Here is an 18,385-nt window from a genome sequence, read left to right on the forward strand (position 1 = left end):
GTTAAGGTAGTCAGTTTTTAAATTATTTTTTAAAACTTTTTTCCTTTTTTTTTTTTTAAAGATTTTATTTATTTATTCATGAGAGATACACACAGAGAGGCAGAGACATAGGCAGAGGGAGAAGCAGGCTTGCTGCAGAGAGACTGATGTGGGGCTCCATCCCAGAACTCTGGCAGGATCACATCCTGAGCCAGAGGCAGACAATCAACCACTGAGCCACTCAGGCATCCCTTTTTTCCCTATTTTAATGTGATACAAATGTTTTGTGTAGAAAAATTGAAGCAAGTGGGACGTATAAAGAACAAAAGAACAAAACAAACATTCATAATCTTATGACACAAGAATGTGTGTGTTTTTCTACCAATATGTTTTTCTACCTTTACATATGGTATAATGTGCATATCCTAAGTTGGGATTCGTTCTATAATGTTTTATGAACAGTTTTCTTTCTTAGTACCACATAGTTAGAATTTCCTGTGTCATATCATATTCTTTTAAACTATGATTTTAAATGGCTTAAATGGCTGTATTCTATTCTAGTGGGTATCCCAAGTGATTGAACCACTTTGCTTATAGCTGGACATTTATGCTGCTTGAAATTTTTATCATCATAAATAATGCTTCGATCAATAATCGATAACCTATACCAAAATCATTTGTGTGTATCACTGATTACATATGAAGGATAAGTTTCTAAAGGCAGAATTATTAGGTCAGAATTTGTAGATGTTCGGCAGCCCAGGTGGCTTGGCAGTTTGGCATCGCCTTCAGCCCAGGACGTGGTCCTGGGGACCCCGGATCGAGTCCCACGTTGGGCTCCCTGCATGGAGCCTGCTTCTCCCTCTGCCTGTGTCTCTGCCTCTCTCTCTGTCTCTTATGAATAAATAAATAAGATCTTTTAAAAAAAAGAATTTGTAGATGTTTTGAAACCTTTTGATACTTAACCATCCAGCTTCCAATGTTGCTTTTTTCTTTTTTCTTTTTTTTTTACGATTTTATTTATTTACTCTATTTTAGAGAGAGAGAAGTGCAAGCCAGGGGAGGGAAAGAGGGAGAGAGAGAGAATCTCAAGCAGACTTAGTGCTTAGCATGGAGCCTAATCTGGGGCTCGATCTCATAACCCTAAGATCATTACCCGAGCCAAAAGCAGGAGTCAGGCATTTAACTGACTGAGCCACCCAGTTGCCACCCCCCACCCCTGCCCCAGCTTCCAGTGTTTCTAAAAAATGATATAAAGCTCAAACATCGTTTGTGTAACTCACCAGGTTGGGATAGGACAGAACTATTGATTTTTGAGCATTTAGGTTCCTGTTTTCTTAACCTGTTTGCAAAGTGCTTTTAAATTATTCATTAAAGTGCAGTATGGATTCTATTTATAGACACATTTGTGTATGAGATCGCTCCCTTAGTGCCTGGGCAAAAAGCCTACGAATTGCTCTTATCACATCCCTATCTTTGTAAATCCATTTCTACTCGATCCTCCCTTTCTTTGTTCTCAACCAAATAGAGACACTGAGACACATAAGGTCTTGTAGCCTTGTGATTAGTCAGATGAAATGGCTTTTTTGAGCTACCTCTTGCTCTTTTCTTCTTGCTATTTATGAACTAGTTGACTTCATAAGTATAAGAGATCAGCAGAAAATTATTAATTTAAAAATATTTTTCCTGATTCAGAAAATGAGTGTTTATTTAGAAAATTTCTAAAATAAAGATTAGTATCAAAAGCAAAATAAAAATACTTCATTCTGTCACCCATAGGTGACCAGTGTATAAACATAACTTGTTCATACTAGCTTATTCTTAGAGTACATTGATTAGATTTCGGTGACTAATGTTTTGCTTGGGATTTTTGCACCCATGTCTTTGAGTGAAATTGGCCCATAATTTTCCTTTTCTGTAGCTGTTTTCTCTCTAATTTGATATGAATACTTAGTTTTTAATTTTTTTAAAAGATTTTTATTTATTTATTCATGAGAGACAGAGAGAGAGAGAGGCAGAGACACAGGCAGAGGGAGAAGCAGGCCCCATGCAGGGAGCCCGACGTGGGACATGATCCTGGGTCTCCAGGATCAGGCCCTGGGCCGAAGGCAGCGCTAAACCACTGAGCCACCCGGGCTGCCCAGTACTTGGTTTATTAGTTTGCAGCTTTCCTCCCCCTACTAAATATGTGTATGTACGGTTATACATCTCCTTATAAATAATGCTTCATCTGCATCTTACAGAATTTGATTTGAGGTATTTTTCTTATTGTTTAGTATATACTATACACTGAATCATGCCGCTCTCAGATTCATATGTTGAAGCCCTAACCCCCAGTATGATCGTATTGGAGATGGAGCTTTGGGGAGAAAATTAGGTTTAGATGAGGTCATGAGTTTGATGAGATTAGTACCTTATTAGAAGAGACCAGAGAACTTGCTCTCTTTCTCTCTCTCCTTGCCGTGTGAGGATACAGCAGGAAGGCAGCTATCCCCAAGCCAGGAAGAAGCCCCTGACCAGAACCCTCCAATCCTGGCGTTCTGATCTCAGACTTCCCAGCCTCCAGAACTGTGAGAAATAAATGTCCATTGTTTAAGACCCTCACTCTATGGTGTTTTGGTACAGCAGCCCAAGCGAACTAGGGCAGTGAGTCTTATAGACATTTCTAATTTCCATCATGATTTTTTAAATTTATAGGTCATTTAGAAGAATATTTAAAAATTTCCAAACATATGTACATTTTCTTATTCTTCTCCAGCACGATTGCTTTGCCCCCAAATCTTGCTCTTAATGGTTTTAATTCTTTAAAATTTGCTGATGTGCCTTATGGCCCAGAATATGGACTCTAAGTTTTCTCACACATTCCGGTGTGCTTGAAAAGAATTAGGTTCAATGTTCCATATATTCTACTCAGCTAGCTTATAACATATTACTCACATCTTCTGTATTTTTACTATTTTTTTGTCCGGTGGTTATATCCATTACTAAGGTAATTACCCAATTTCATTATGATTATGGATTTGTCTTATTTCTCTTTGAAGTTCTGTCAATTTTTATTTATATAGTTTGAGACCATGCTATTAGGGGCATGCAGATATAAAATTGTTATGTCTTCCTGAAGAGCTGAGACTGTAATTATTAACATTGGTTCTCTTTATCTCTAGTAATGAATCTTTACCTTTATGGTATCATATGCCAATGTGAAAGTAGCCATAACGGATTGCTTTAGGCTCATATTTGCATGATATCTTTGTTTTTTTATCATTTTATTTTCAGCCTTACTGTATTCTTAAACTTTAGGTAGGTATCTTGCGTAATAATCAATTATATTGTTTTTCGTCCAGTCTGATAATTTTTGTCTAACTAGAACATTCAACTCATTTATGTTGAATGTTGAATATAATTAGTAATCTACTTGAGTTTAAGTCAATACTCTTGTTATTTCTCTTGTCCCACGTGTTCTGTTTATTTTTCCCTGTTATATTAAAACAGTATTACGATTTTTAAAAATCATTCTATTTTTCTGCTCTCTTCACTGTGTTGGGGTTACATTTTATTTTTCTTTCTTTTCATGGTTACCATGTAAATTAGATAATGTGTTATTAACTTATCCAGATAATGCAGTTATACCTGCCTTCTGGACCATGCAGAGATCATAGTATCATAGAGCGCTTGAACTCCATGTGCCTATTATCATGTATTTTAATTTTATAAGCTCTTTTTAAACTCAATGAAATATTAACAGTGTTGTTATTTAATGTATCATCAGTGTTCATTTAGATTTATTCACAGCTTTATCCATTTTTTGCTTTTCACTGCTCTCTGACATTTCTGACCTTCATTCTGGGGTCGTTTCCCTTCTGCCTCAACAGCGAGCCTCCTTTAGAAATTCCTTATTGTGGATCAGCTGGCAGTAGACACTCCCCGTCTTTTTTTCTTTCTAGAAGTATTTTGATTTCACTTTAATTTTAAAAATTCTTTAAATCTACTTATTTTATTTTATTTTTTTTTGGCGGGGATATAATTTACATGCCACAAAATTCACCCTTTTAAAGTTTCTGATTCATTGGGTGTTGGTATATTTACAAGGTTGTGGAACCATCATCACTACATAATTCCAGAACGTTTTCATCACCTTAGAAAAGAATCTCATGCCTATTAACAGTAACTCCTCATTCCTCCCTGTCCCAGTCCCTGGCAACCATTAATCTACTTTCTGTCTCTAAGGATTTGCCTATTAGGGACATTTCATATGAATGGAATATAAATATGTGGCCTTTCATGTCTAGCTTCTTTTACTTAGTGTAATATTTTCAAGGTTCATCCATGTTCTATTGTGTATCAGTACTTCATTCATTTTTATGGCTGAATGGTATCACATTGTATGGATATATCACATTTTAGTTCCCCATTGATCAGTAGGTAGACATTTGGGTCGTTTCCACTTTTTTGGCTATTATGACTAATGTGCTATAAACAGTCATGTATAAGCTTTTTTTTAAAAAAAAAAAAAGATTTTATTTATTCATGAGAGACACAGAGAGACAGGGGGAGGGGGCGGTGGAGAAGCAGAGACACAGGCAGAGGGAGAAGCAGGCTCCATGCAGGGAGCCTGATGTGGGACTCGATCCTGGGACTCCAGGATCACGCCCTGGGCTGAAGGCAGGCACCAATAATAACTTTTTGAATCACCCCCCAGCTCTGTCTGGTCACTAACAGTTTGTTCTTTACAGTTAAGAGTCTGTTTCTTGGTTTGCCCCCTCCCCTCTCTTTTTATCCCTTTGCTCATTCATTTTGTTTCTTAAATTCCATATGAGTGAAATCATATGGTATTTGTTTTTCTCTGGCTGACTTATTTCCCTTAGTATTATGTTCTTTAGCTCCATCTGTGTCATTGCAAATGGCAAGGTTTCATTCCTTTTTGTGGCTAAGTAATATTCCATTGTATATGTACCACATCTTCTTTATGCATCATCAGTCAAGGGCAACTTGAGCTGTTTCCATAATTTGTTTGTTGTCGATAATGCTGCTGTAAACATTAGGGTGCATGTATCCCTATGAATTATTTTTTCTTTATTCTTTAGATAAATACCCAGTAGTGCAGTTGCTGGGTCGTAGGGTAGCTCTATTTTTAACTTTTTAAGGAACCTCCATCTGTTTTCCAGAGTGGCTGCACATTTGCATTCTCAACAACAGTGTAATAGGATTCTCCTTTCTCCACATCCTCGCCAACACCTGTTGTTTCTTGTGTTGTTGATTTTAGCCATTCTGACAGGTGTGAGGTGATCTCTCTCTCTCTGTTTTTAAATATTTTATTTATTTATTCATGAGAGACACACAGAGAGAGAGGCAGAGACACAGGCAGGGGGAGAAGCAGGCTCCATGCAGGGAGCCCGATGTGGGACTCAGTCCTAGGACCTGGGATCATGACCTCAGCCAAAGGCAGATGCTCAACCACTGAGCCACCCAGGTGCCCCCATAAGGTGATATCTTACTGTGGTTTTGATTTGCATTCCCTGATGATGAGTGATGTTGAGCATCTTTTCATATGTCTGTTGGCCATCTGCAGGTCTTCTTTACACATTTAATGCAATCCCTATGAAAATACCAGCAGCATTTTTCACAGAGCTGGAACAAACAATCCTAACATTTCTACGGAACCACAGAAGACCCTAAATAGCCAAAGCAATTTTGAAAAAGAAAAGCAAAACTGGAGGCATCACAATTCCAGACTTCCAAGTTATACTACAAAGCTGTAGTCATCAGAACAGTATGCTACTGAATATGAAAATAGACATATGTATGTAGATCAGTGGAACAGAATAGAAAACCCAGAAACGAACCCACAATTATATAGTCAATTAGCCTTTGACAAAGCAGGAAAGAATATCCAATGGGAAAAAGTCTCTTCAACAAGTAGTGTTGGGAAAATTGGACAGCAACAGGCAAAAGAATGAAACTGGACCACTTTCTTATACTAAACACAAAAATAAATTCAAAATGGGTTAAAGATCTAAATGTGAGACCTGAAACCATAAAAATCCTGGAAAAACATGCAAGCAGTAATATCTCTTACATCAGCTATAGCAACTTAGGCAAGGGAAACAAAAGCAAAAATAAACTATTGGGACTGTAGCAAAATAAAAAGCTTCTGCACAGCGAAGGAAACAATCAGCGAAACTAAAAAGCATCCTATCGATTGGGAGAAGATATTGCAAATGATATGTCCGATAAAGGGTTAGTATCCAAAATATGTGAAGAACTTCTAAAACTCAACACCCCAAAATTGAATAATCCAATTGAAAAGTGGGCAGAAGACATAAATAGATGTTTTTCCAAAGAAGGCATTTGTATTCCTAAGGCATACTGACTGGCCTATGTTTTTTTTTTTTTTTCTTGTGATATTTTTGGTTTTAATATCAGGGTAATATTGGCCTTTATATAATGAATTGAGAAGTGTTCTTAGTATTTTTTTTTGGAAGATTCTGTGAGAGATTGGGGTTAATTCTTCTTAAATGTTTGGTAGAACTCACTCGTGAAGCCATCTGGTCCTGCGTTTTTCCTTACGGGAAGTTTCCAGTTGCTAACTCAATGGCTTTGCTTGTTTAGGTCTATTCAGATTTTCTTTCTTTTCGAATCAGTTTTGATAGTCTGTGTCTTTCTAGGAATTTGTCCATTTCACCGAGGTTATCTAATTTGATAGCAAATAATTGTTCATAATATTTCTCTATAATCCATGTTTATTTGTTTTGTGTCAGGAGAAAGACTTAACAAACATTACATTTATGCTGTCTTTTCTGTTTACTTCTGTAAACACTTTGACTGGTGCTCTTTATTTCTTCACCTGGATTTGAGGTACTGTCTGGCATCCTGTCATGTTAGCCTGGAGTCCATTTAGTATTTCTTGTAGGGCAGGTTTTCTAGAAACTTATTTTGTCAGTTTTTGTTATCTAAAGATGTCTTAATTTCTCCTTTACTTTTGAAGGGTAATTCTGCTACCTGTAGAATTCTTGTTTGGCAGTCTTTGTCTTTTTTTTTTTTTTTTGTCTTTGTCTTTTATAATTTTGAATATGTCATCCCACGACCTTCTAGTAGCCACGGTTTCTTGAGATGAGAAATCAGCCATTGCTTTTACTGAGGATCTCTTTCAAATGATAAATTGCTTCTCACTGCTTGCAGGATTTCCTCTTTGTCTGTGTGTTCCAGCGGCTTGATGATGATGTGTCTACGTATGCCTTGGAGTTTATCCTTAGAGTTCATTGAGTTTCTTTGATATATAATGTTGTGTTTTTCCTCCCCCAAATCTGGGAAGTTTTTAGCCATTATCTCTTCAAATATGCCTTCTTTTCTCTCTTTTCTCCTTCTGAAACTTTCATTATACACATGTTGGTAGCTTGATGGTGTCCCACAGGTCTCTGAGGCTCTGTTCTTTTTCTCGTAAGGAAGATTTTGTTCAGTTTATATAGTGGGTTGTATAATAGGGGAGAGAGATTGGGCTCAATACCTGCTCTGTTCATTTTTCTTCCTACTTTTTACTTTCTGTTCCTTAGACTAGAAGATTTCAGTTGACCTATCTTCAAGTTCTCCAGTTTGTTCTTGACTGCTCAGATATGCTGCTGAATATTTCCGGTGAATTTGTCATTTCGGTTACTGTACTTTTTAGCTCCAGAATTTTTATTTAGCTCCTTTTTATATTCTCTTTATCAGTAGTCTCTACTTGATGAGGCACCTTTGTCATACTTGCCTTTAATCTTTTAGATGTGGTTTCCTTTAGTTCTTTGAAGATATTTAAAATAGGTTATATGTAGTCTTTCTCGTGTAAGTCCAACATTAGGGTTTCCTCAGGGGCAGTTTCTGTTGATCTCTTTTTTTCCTGTGTATGGGCCGTATTGCCTCTCTCTTTCTCTCTGTCTCTCTCTGTCTCTGTCACAATGACTTACCAGAAACAAAATATTTTATTTTTTTTAATTTTTATTATTTTTTAAAAGGTTTATTTATTTATGATAGACACAGAGAGTGAGAGAGAGGCAGAGACACAGGCAGAGGGAGAAGCAGGCTCCATGCACCGGGAGCCCGATGTGGGATTCGATCCCGGGACTCCAGGATCGCGCCCTGGGCCAAAGGCAGGCGCCAAACCGCTGCACCACCCAGGGATCCCCAGAAACAAAATATTTTAAATCATACATGTAGCAGCTCTGGAAATTTGACTCTCCTCTCTCCTCTGAGATTTTTCGGTGCTTCTGCTTGCTGTAGTAGTTTCTGTTGTTTTGTTTAGTGACTCTCTTGAACGAAGACTGCGAAGTCTGTATTCACTCATTTGTGATCAGCTCATGATTGGGCAGAGATTTACTTAAATGCCAGGAATCAGAAAATCTGTGAGACTTTCCCGAGGAGCTGTGGGTGTGTGTTGGGGTATGCTTCAACATTTAATCAGGCATTTACAGCCCTGCCCGAGTCCTTACTTCCTGCTTGTACAGAGCCTCAAAGTCAGCCCAGTGTGAGTGCTGACAGCTGTCTCGGGTCTTTTCCTGAGCGTTCACACAACCTTGAGTATGTGCACAGCTCTACATACACATGTTTTACATCTACATTTACAGAATATGTTGAGAGTTCTTGTAGTCCCCTACAGATGTCTTATTTCCCAGCTTTTCCCATTAAGGTTTGGGTTAATGTGTTACTTGTCCCACCTGTTGTCTCCTGTCTCAGGTAGTTACAGAATGAAACAATTGACTCTAATTGTTTTAACAAACACCTTTGAGAAGATGCCTTTCACACTGATCTTACTCTGATTCAGGTCAAATAAAGACATCCTTGCAAGTGGAACTTATTAGCCATGTCAAATAATAACAGTTGTCTGGGAATAAGGCTTTGAGGGAGTTGTAATCCTGTTCTGTCCCTTTCTGTGACTGCCAGCCTGCTGTTTTTCCACTATTATTACAAACTATTAGTTTTTAAGACAGCTGTAGAACTGAGGGGACATGGGTGGGGGCAGTGAGAATAGGGAAAGTAAAACACTACAGATGTGCTGTTCTTATGGAGATTCAAACATTTTCCTCTAACAGATCCTCCCCAGTCTGCTGTAAGCCTTTGATTAAATTCTTACATTTCTGACAAAGTTGAGTCTGATAATTTTTACTATTTTTTTTACTGCTTTTATGGAAGAGGGGATTTTTGTTTTTTTGTTTTTTGTTTTTAATAATAAATTTATTTTTTATTGGTGTTCAATTTGCCAACATACAGAATAACGCTCAGTGCTCATCCCGTCAAGTGGCCCCCTCAGTGCCCGTCACCCAGTCACCCCCCCCCCCCCCCCCCCCCCCCGCCCTCCTCCGCTTCCATCACCTGTAGTTCGTTTCCCAGAGTTAGGAGTCTTTATGTTCTGTCTCCCTTTCTGATATTTCCCACACATTTCTTCTCGAAGAGGGGATTTTTGGAGGTCCTTACTTTGCTATTTTCACTGACATCACTCTCTCACCTTTATTCTTAAAAGACTCTTCGCCTGTATATTGAATTTCATGTTGGCATTATTTTCTTTCAGTATGTTGGAGTTACCTTTCCACGGTGTCTGGCTTTTGTTTTTTCTGTTCAGATGTCAGTAGTCATTGTAACTGCTGTGCCTCTACAGGTAATTTGTGCATTTCCTATTGCTTTTATAGGATTTTCTTACTGCCCTTAGGTTTCTGTAGTTTCACTGAGTTCCCACATATCTCTACCTATATAGTATGTTGGCTTCTTGTATCTGTGGTATGAGATCTTTCATAAGTCTAGAAAATTCACCATCATTATCTTCAGATAGTTGTTTCTGCCTCATCTTTTCTTTCCTGCTGGGCAGCCAGGGTGGCTCCGTAGTTTAGCGCCACCTTCGGCCTGGGGTGTGATGCTGGAGTCCCGGGATCGAGTCCCACGTCGGGCTCCCTGCAGGGAGCCTGCTTCTCCCTCTGCCTGTGTCTCTGCCTCTCTCTCTTCCTTTCTCTCTCTTTCTCTCTGTTTCTAATGAATAAATAGAATCTTTTTTTTTTTTTAAAAGGAGTCTAATTAGATTTCTCATGATAAATTCTCATGCCTTTTCTCTTGTGTTTCACAGATTTTGATCTCTCCATGCTTTAGTTGAGTACTTTCTTCTGACCTAATTTCCAGTTCATCAGTTCTGTCTTCAGTAGCACCTCACCTAATCTGCTTAAAAACCCATTCGGGACTTTTTTTTTAAAGCTTTTTTTTTTTTAATTTTTATTGATTTATGATAGTCACACACAGAGAGAGAGGCAGAGACACAGGCAGAGGGAGAAGCAGGCTCCATGCACCGGGAGCCCGACGTGGGATTCGATCCCGGGTCTCCAGGATTGGGCCCCAGGCCAAAGGCAGGCGCCAAACCGCTGCGCCACCCAGGGACCCCCAGGATTTTTTTTTTTAACTTTATAGTTCTAGATTTCTTTTAAAACAGATTTAAACTATGTTATTTTTTTTTATAGCTGCTTATTTCTCATTTATATTTTTGGCCATAGTAAGTGTAGTATTTTTGCTTATTTGTTTTTTTCCCCATTTTTTAAATTGTGGTAAAATACACATAACAAAATTTACCATTTTAACCATTTTTAAGTATATAGTTTAGTGGTAGTGGTATTATATATATTCATAATGTTGTACAGCCATCACCACCATTTATCTCTGTAGCTCTTTTCTTCTTGTAAAACTGAAATTCTGTATCCATTAAACACTAACTCCCCATTCTCTTCTTCCCCCAGCCCTTGGCACCCACCATTCTACTTTCTTTCCCTATGGTTTTGACTGAGTATCTCATATAAATGAAATCATATAATATTTGTCTATTTTTTTTGTGACTGGCTTATTTCACTTAGTATAATGTCATCAAGGTTCATATATGTCATAGCATGTGTTAGAGTTTCTTCCTTCTTTAAGGCTGAAAAATATTTCGTTTATGTGTGTATACCACAGTTTTCTTATTCATCTGTCAGTGGACATTTGGGTTGCTTCCATGTTTTAGCCATTTTAAATAATGCTTCTATAAATATGAGTATACAAATATCTCTTCAAGACCCTGTTTTTAAACCTTTTGGGATATACCTAGAAGTGGCATTGCTGCATGAAATGGTAATTCTGTGTTCAATTTTTTGAGGAACCACCATGATGTTGGCTACAGTAGCAGCACCATTTTACTTTCCTACCAATAGTACATACTCATTAGCACTTGCTAATTTCTAATTGTTTCAAACTAACCATCCTAATGGAATGAAGTGATATTTCATTACCATTTGGATTAGCATTTCTCCTATGATTAGTAATGTCGACCATCTCTGTATGTACTTATCGTCCATTGGTATATCTTCTTTAGAGAAATGTCTATTTAGATCTTTTGCCCATTTTTAAAGGGGTTGTTGTTTTTGTGTTATTGCAGGTGTAGTTCTTTTGATAGTCTATATTAGGTAATTCTAACTTCTCAAGTCTTTTGGATCTGTTTATTTTTGGGAGTTTTTTTTTTTTTTCTTCTGTGATTTCTTCTGTTTCTTGTGGTGTCTTATTTCTTTGCGTGTGCTAGACATTGTATTTGCAGAATTATTTTGAGGAATAGTTTGAGACCTATCATTTTTGAAGAGCTTTTAACTTGTTACCTCTAGAGTTCTTTAGTCTTAAAGGAACCATCTTAATTCTAGTATAGGCCTAAGGCCAAACAGATGAGTAGACCAGGCTGTGGTTCTTGGGAGGTCTGGTTTGGTTTTCAGGATTTCTCACCATTAGGGTTTAGACCTTTGTGGTTCCAACACAAGTTGAGGGCTGGTTTCGAAGAGTCCAGTTATGCTTTTGCTCTGTGCCTGTAGCCCCCAATTTCTGGATTATTTAGGGTAATTTCAGCATCTCCCAAATGTTGGAAGTTTGCCCAGAAAATTTACTTCTCTTTAAATTAACACTCTACTGTGGATATTCTTCATCAGTGATCCACTTTCCTCTGCATGATGATTTGGTTCTGGCTTCATATGGCTCTGGTCCTGCCATCTGTTAGGTTGGTAGCATCCTCTAGGGACTGAACTTCCTTTTGTCCAGCTGCTCCACAGCGTGGAGGAGGCACACATACTTCTTACCCGTGTTGGCCTGGACATGACATGTATCATAACCTCATACATTCCACTGGTGAGATCTGGTCACATGTCCCCACCTAAATGCAAGTGCAAGGTTGGCAAGTATAGTCCCTAGTGTGCAGCTGCAAGTCTGGTGGATACTCATTTTCATCTCAGTTTTCTCATGGGTATTTTGTGGCCACGAAATACCCATGCACATCCTACATTTGTAATCATAACATACTCTCCCAGGGAGGCAGTCAAGTCCAGATGTGACTCATGAGGTTTGGCGACTGAACTAACATACAGCTTATCTTCTACTTACACTGTACGGTAGTAGAGCTGAGCTGGGACAAGTGCAATTAAAACAACCTTCCATTTTGAAAGGGAGGGAGTGGAAGATAGACATCAGTCCTTAGTCCAGAGCAAGAGTGACACCCTGTGGGTAGGTATCATGAAAGTGTCTGTCATGTGGCACCTGGGTGGTTCAGTCAGTTGAACATCTGCCTTCAGTTCACGTTGTGATTTCAGGGTCCTGGCATTGAGCTGTGTCTTGGGCTCCCTGCTCAGTGGGGAGTCTGCATCTCCCTCTCCCTCTGCTCCTTCCTGCAGCTTCTGCTTTCTCTCTCACTCTCTATCTCAAATAAATAAATAAAATTAAAAAAAAAAAAAAAGAAAGTGTATGCCAGTGCCTGCCGATCAAAGGCCACCAGGAACTCACCTGGCACCTATGATAGAGCAGGTTCGGGCTACAAACCATGGGGGACCATGGGGCATTGAGGTAGGAAAGTGCTACAAAGAACCTGTTATAGAATTTGGGATTTGGTTGAGTGGTTTGAGGGAAGGCCCAAGAAAGGGGGTATTGTCAGTAAGTGGGACCATTTTATGAGTATCTCAGTGAATCTTACCGATAGGGAGGTTGGGCTAGGATGAGGCTAATGCTATGTTTGGTAAGGAAGCAGATGTCACTCACATTAGCCAGGAGAGGACCATGCTTGGTGTTTGTGGCTTAGACAAGGTTCATACTTTGTGTTCTGCTGTGATGATGATCCATCCTGGTCCCACTGCAGCCAGTGTCTGATTCACTCACTTCTGCTCTGAGAGTGTGGCAGGAGGAACTTCTGGCTGTTGTCTTCCGAGACTCCTTGCCCTGCCCCTGGGAGGCTTGTCCTTGTCCTTTGTCCTCCATGGACACATCTGCCTGGGGCCTTGACATATCTAACTTGAGAGTTGGGGGTTGCACAGATATCATAGCTTGCTTTCTGCTTGTGGAAGTTTGGAGACCTGGGATTTGACAGTCAATGACTGTATTTTAGGCTCATTTTTCTTTGGGAATACAATTCCCCTCCTCCCCCCCAAATTCTAATTTGTGCTTCTGGGAGTTCCGTGTGCTAATAACTACATCAGGAGTTCTGTCCTAGTCTTGATCCTCCAGCCTACTTCATATGTTTGCTTTCTCGTACCTGTGTCTCCCTTTCTATTTAGGATCATCTTGAAGGCATGGCCATGGGTGGGAGCGAAGCCCTGTAATCTGATCTGTGTGTACAGCTGAGCCCTCTCGTAATTGAGGAGTCTTTGTGGGCCTTTGCTTTTCAGGACACTTTCCACCTTATATCGTACACTTGGGGTCAGAAAGGGTGGCTTTTCCCACTAGGTGACCCCATGTTTTGGGACTGTCTTCTAGATGCTTTCCAATCTCTCTCAAGTTGGCCAGTTTTTGCCTAAGGTCATCTCGTTCTCTGCTGTGACGTTATGACATTATGTTATCCATAAAGTGGGTAGCAGTCACTCCAGCTACTGGCACCCTCTTTTTTCCTCTCTCTGAAGTGTGATCTACTTTCAGATGATCATAGGAAACGCTTTGCAATGCATGAAATAGGGCTTCCTCATTACCAGCTGCCTGACAATGGTTTTTATTATGGCATCACCCCTCTTTAGAGAACCCATTTCGGTCTTAATTCATTTCTGTTGAAATATGTGTTTAATGATAGAGAATTTAAAAGAGGAAGATTTCTGATCTAAACCCTTCCTTCAGGAATTATTTGACCCCTTTTCTATTTCTCTGTTTCTTGACCACTTGAAATGAAGCTGTATACTTTTGGCAGCTTCCCAGGCTGACGTCACCACAAGGGCATAGTGTGATAGTCCCTCTTTCTTGCATTTAACCGTATTCACATTAGAAAATCAAGACTTTTCTGATTTCTTACAAAAAGGAAAAACAAGACTTCAATTTTTTGGGAATAAAGTGGGATATAAATAAGGTAAATAAAATCAACGAAGCAATGATTTTGAATCCAGGTTACATTGATATGGGAGACTCACAAGGGCACCCCTCTATGCCCTGTGGTAGTCAGAACCTGGAGCCCTTCCCTGCTCTGAGTGTTGTTTTTGCTTTGAAAGAAGAGAGATGTGAGGACCTGGCCTGTATTTCTCTTGGGGCCATTGTGGAAGTGAAATGAGATGATTGACACGCAAACACATTTAATAGTAAAACTCTCTGGGTGGATAAGGCATTATTATTTCATCCTGAAGTACTTTGGTGGGATTAATAATTTATGTAGCACACTAAGTTCATCCTTTGAGGCCAAGTGCTCCTAATATAACGTGCCCAAGGCAACCTTGAAAACTTAAAGCATTGCAGGGAGAAGAGGGTCAGTGAGCACGTTGCTGTGTGATTTTTACTGAGTTGGGTGTTTTTCCAGAGAATTCTGAGCTCTTCCTAATTATCCTTAAGTGATTAAGGAAAAGTCCAAAGGGGCAGCATTTCGTAGGGAGCGCAGTCTGTAGTTATCCATAGTGTGACATAGTTAATCATCTATAGTACAGTTGACCCTGAACAGCTTGGGGGTTAGGGGTGCTGAATGCCCTCCCCAGCGGTTAAAAATCTGTGTATAACTTTTGCCTCCCCAAAACTTAACTGCTAATAGCTCACTGATGACTGAAAGCCTGACCAATGACATAGCAGTCGATTGACACACATTACGTGTGTTATATGTATTGTGTACTGAACTCTTACAGTAAAGCAATGTGGAGAAAAGAAAATGTTATTAAGAAAATCATGGGGATCCCTGGGTGGCTCAGTGGTTTGGCGCCTGCCTTTGGCCCAGGGCAGGATCCTGGAGGCCCGGGATCGAGTCCCACGTTGGGCTCCCTGCATGGAGCCTGCTTCTCCCTCTGCCTGTGTCTCTGCCTCTCTCTGTGTGTATCTCTCATGAATAAATAAATAAAATCTTAAAAAAAAAGAAAATCATAAGGAAAATGCATTCATAGTATTGTACCATATTTATGGGAAAAAATCGTGTATAAGTGAACCTGAGCAATTCAAATCCATGTTATTCAAGAAAGGGTCAGTTGTGCTTAGTGTTCCCAGACTGGTTTGAGTTTTCATGGAATTTGAACATAAGAGACTTTAAAAAAATAGGAGACTTTCTAACAGAACTGTGTTTCTTCCCGATGCCTTTCATAACTCCTTTGGATTAAATTGTTGCTGCATTTTCTAGACTTTATTATCTCATTAATTACACAGATAACAACGAAGTAGATTGTTTTGCTCATTAAAAAGTTGTTAGTCTTGAGACAGCCATACTTCTGTAGGTCTCCTTAGGAATCTGGAAGTTTTGGTTAAATGGTCTTTTCAGAAGCGCGTGTTACCCACGTGGGCCGCGTGGATGCCGCGTTGAGGGAGGCGTGGGGCAGCCGCCTCTGCGTGTGCACGGGCGCGTGTGATGCTCGTGGCCCGTCTTCCCGCGGCCCGGGGCTCCCGCGCCTGGCTCGGCCGCAGCTGGCAGCCTCGGCTTCCCGGCAGGTGGATCCCAGCTTCCCTGCCCCTGGGCACGCGCCGCGCGGCACCTGTCGCCCAGTGTCCTCCTCCGGGCGCCCCGGCTCCTCCTCGGCCTGCCGTCGTGCCAGCGTCCCCGGGGCCTCGAGCTGGCAGCAGAGCCCGCCTGGCTGCGGGGCCCCTGTCGCCCCAGGCCCGGAGGCAGCGCCGGGGCAGGCTCCGTGGGCCCCGGAACCGCCCGCAGGCCGCACCCGCCCCGCCCGGGCCTCTGAGGGGCTCGCGGGGTCGCAGCCGTTTCGCCAGGGCCCGAGCCATCGTCTCGTCCCTCAGCGTGTTGCCACGTGAGCCGCTGACACCTGGCACCGGGGGCCGCTGCGGGCGCCGGGCACGTCGGGCAGGGCCGCCAGCTCTGCTGCGGCCGCCGCGTCCTTCTGGCGGCCGGTCACGTCTAAAGGGCCGTCATCCGATATTGTCCTTGATGAAGCACTGAGAATCGTTTTATTAAATCTTCAGGTTTTTTTCTTTTTCTTTTGGATTCTGAGAGACACGGTGGGAAGCGCGCGTGCGGCACGCGTGTGCACGGGCTCACGGCAGCTGCCGCAGAGGCCCCGGCGGTCGGGGCGGCCCAGCCCCTCGCCCCGCGCGGCTCTTACCTTCAGGAGAAGCTGAGAGACCGACCGCGGTGGCCGAGGCCTGGCGACCGGCAGACGCCGTGTGACACGGGCCACGCCACGGCGCCTGTCGCTTCAGAGGAGGTAACTGCTTGCATTTGTTGCCACTGATAACGTGTGAGTTTTCAGTCAAAAATTAGAATTTTGGAAAGCTTGGGCCTGGCGTGGTGACCCTGACCCTGACCCTGACCCTGACCCCGGTGCTCAGGAGGCTCCGGCGCGAGCGAGCTCAGTGCGGGACATCGGCCAGCGGCTCCTTCCTTACTTTATACGGTGAAATGTGCCGACGCGGGGAGATCTCACTCGGGCCGCGTCCTCCAAACGACTGAAACGCGGTGTCAACACGAGTCTACCTGGGAAGACACATCTGTCCGCAGCGTAACACGATCCTAAAAGTTCATTGACGGGGTTTCAGATTTCACGCTGCAACTAATCTTTAAGAAGCGACCACTTGTCAGGTTTCAATGTTCTGCCCAAGAGCCCCGTCCGCGTGACCTGATGAGCCTGCCAAGTGCCCCTCCCGTTTCCAGCCACGTCCGCGCCGGGAGACGTTGCCTTCGCGTACTTTAACCAGAACAATGTACCATAGCAGACTGGATGCGGAACCAGAGAGGAAAATCCAGCTGTCTTCTATTAATGTTGACATTAAAGGGATCCAGAAATTCTTCTCACGGATTTATTTTTGTTTTGGAAAATATAGTTATTTTTATAAAAAAAAGTTATTTTTGTCATTATGTAATGGGTTTATTATTCATTGTAAATGAATTACCGAATAAATAATTTTGAAATATCTCTGTGTTAATTTCATGTACTATAAATAGCAACAGATAGAACCTACTTAAAAAATAATATGAGGAAAGTGAAGGGATCCTGAAGCCAAAAAGTTTGAGAATGGCTAGTTAGTGTCATAGGATATTGTGGTGCTTGAGTAGAGATGCAGGAGGTTTGGTGAGAACTCAGAATGTTGATATTTAGCTGTCCCCAAACACTGAATAAGGGAGAAGACCTGAGTTATTTTTTATTTTTTTATTTTTTGGCTTTTTGTTTGTAAGTTGTTTGTTTTTAGGTGAAAGTTAATAGGAAAGTAGACTCAACAACAGAAAGACTGACTTTGGAAGGAAATTGTCTGAAGGATTCATTTCAACTTTAATGTTGTAAATAATTTTATTTTATTATTTTCTTTTTGTTGTAAATAATTTTAGAAGTTGATGTCAGAATTGGATTTTCAAGGCAAATCTGCTTTTCAACGCAGATCTGCTCTGTAATGAGAGATTTAACCTGGAATGTTCTGTGAGTCAGCAACATTTGTTAAGCACTGATCTTATTAGGTGATCTGGACCTCTGCTAGGTGAAGAGGGAGGTCAGAGGTAGTGTAGATAGTTTTTCAGATTACCCAGAACATAGTTGTTTGCTTTTTTGCTTGTTCCTGTTTCTAGGAATTTATGAGGGAGAGAAGGTTGGTAAGACCAGATCTTAGCTGAGATCTGGCTAAGAAGATAAAAGACAAAGGGGACAGGGCAGCTGGGCCGAAGGACCCCTGTGCCAGAGGAAAAGGATGGTATAAGGAGGGCAGGTCAGATCCTCTGGACAGAAATGTCCCTTTGTGGCCTGGTGTCGGGAAGCAGAGCTTTGTTGGCTCACCCGCAGTTACCGGGTGCCAGTGGAGAAACAGAGGTAGAGAGGCCTGTCTCTAGGCACCAGGGAGGTCACTGTGGCTGGGTGAGCTGTGTATGCAAGCAGTCGCCCCTGTGGACGTGTGGGGACATGGGGCCCATGTGTCTGGGGGTGAGGGGTGCCCGGTGCTCATCCCTGCTCTGTCTCAGCACCTCTCCCTGGGTGGGAGCCCCGGGTGCTTCCAGGGCTCTTAGCGGAAAGAACAGTAAAGC

The 18,385-nt window shown here is 41.4% G+C and overlaps 1 protein-coding gene across 19 annotated transcripts in view; it reads left to right on the top strand.

Moving 5' to 3' along the window:
• Positions 1 to 18,385, top strand: part of PCBP3 (poly(rC) binding protein 3) — a 250,340-nt gene that overhangs the window by 11,447 nt on the left and 220,508 nt on the right. The gene's annotated exons all lie outside the window — the stretch shown is intronic.

Source organism: Canis lupus, chromosome 30 (assembly GCF_048164855.1).
Source record: "Canis lupus baileyi chromosome 30, mCanLup2.hap1, whole genome shotgun sequence".
Taxonomy (NCBI): domain Eukaryota; kingdom Metazoa; phylum Chordata; class Mammalia; order Carnivora; family Canidae; genus Canis; species Canis lupus.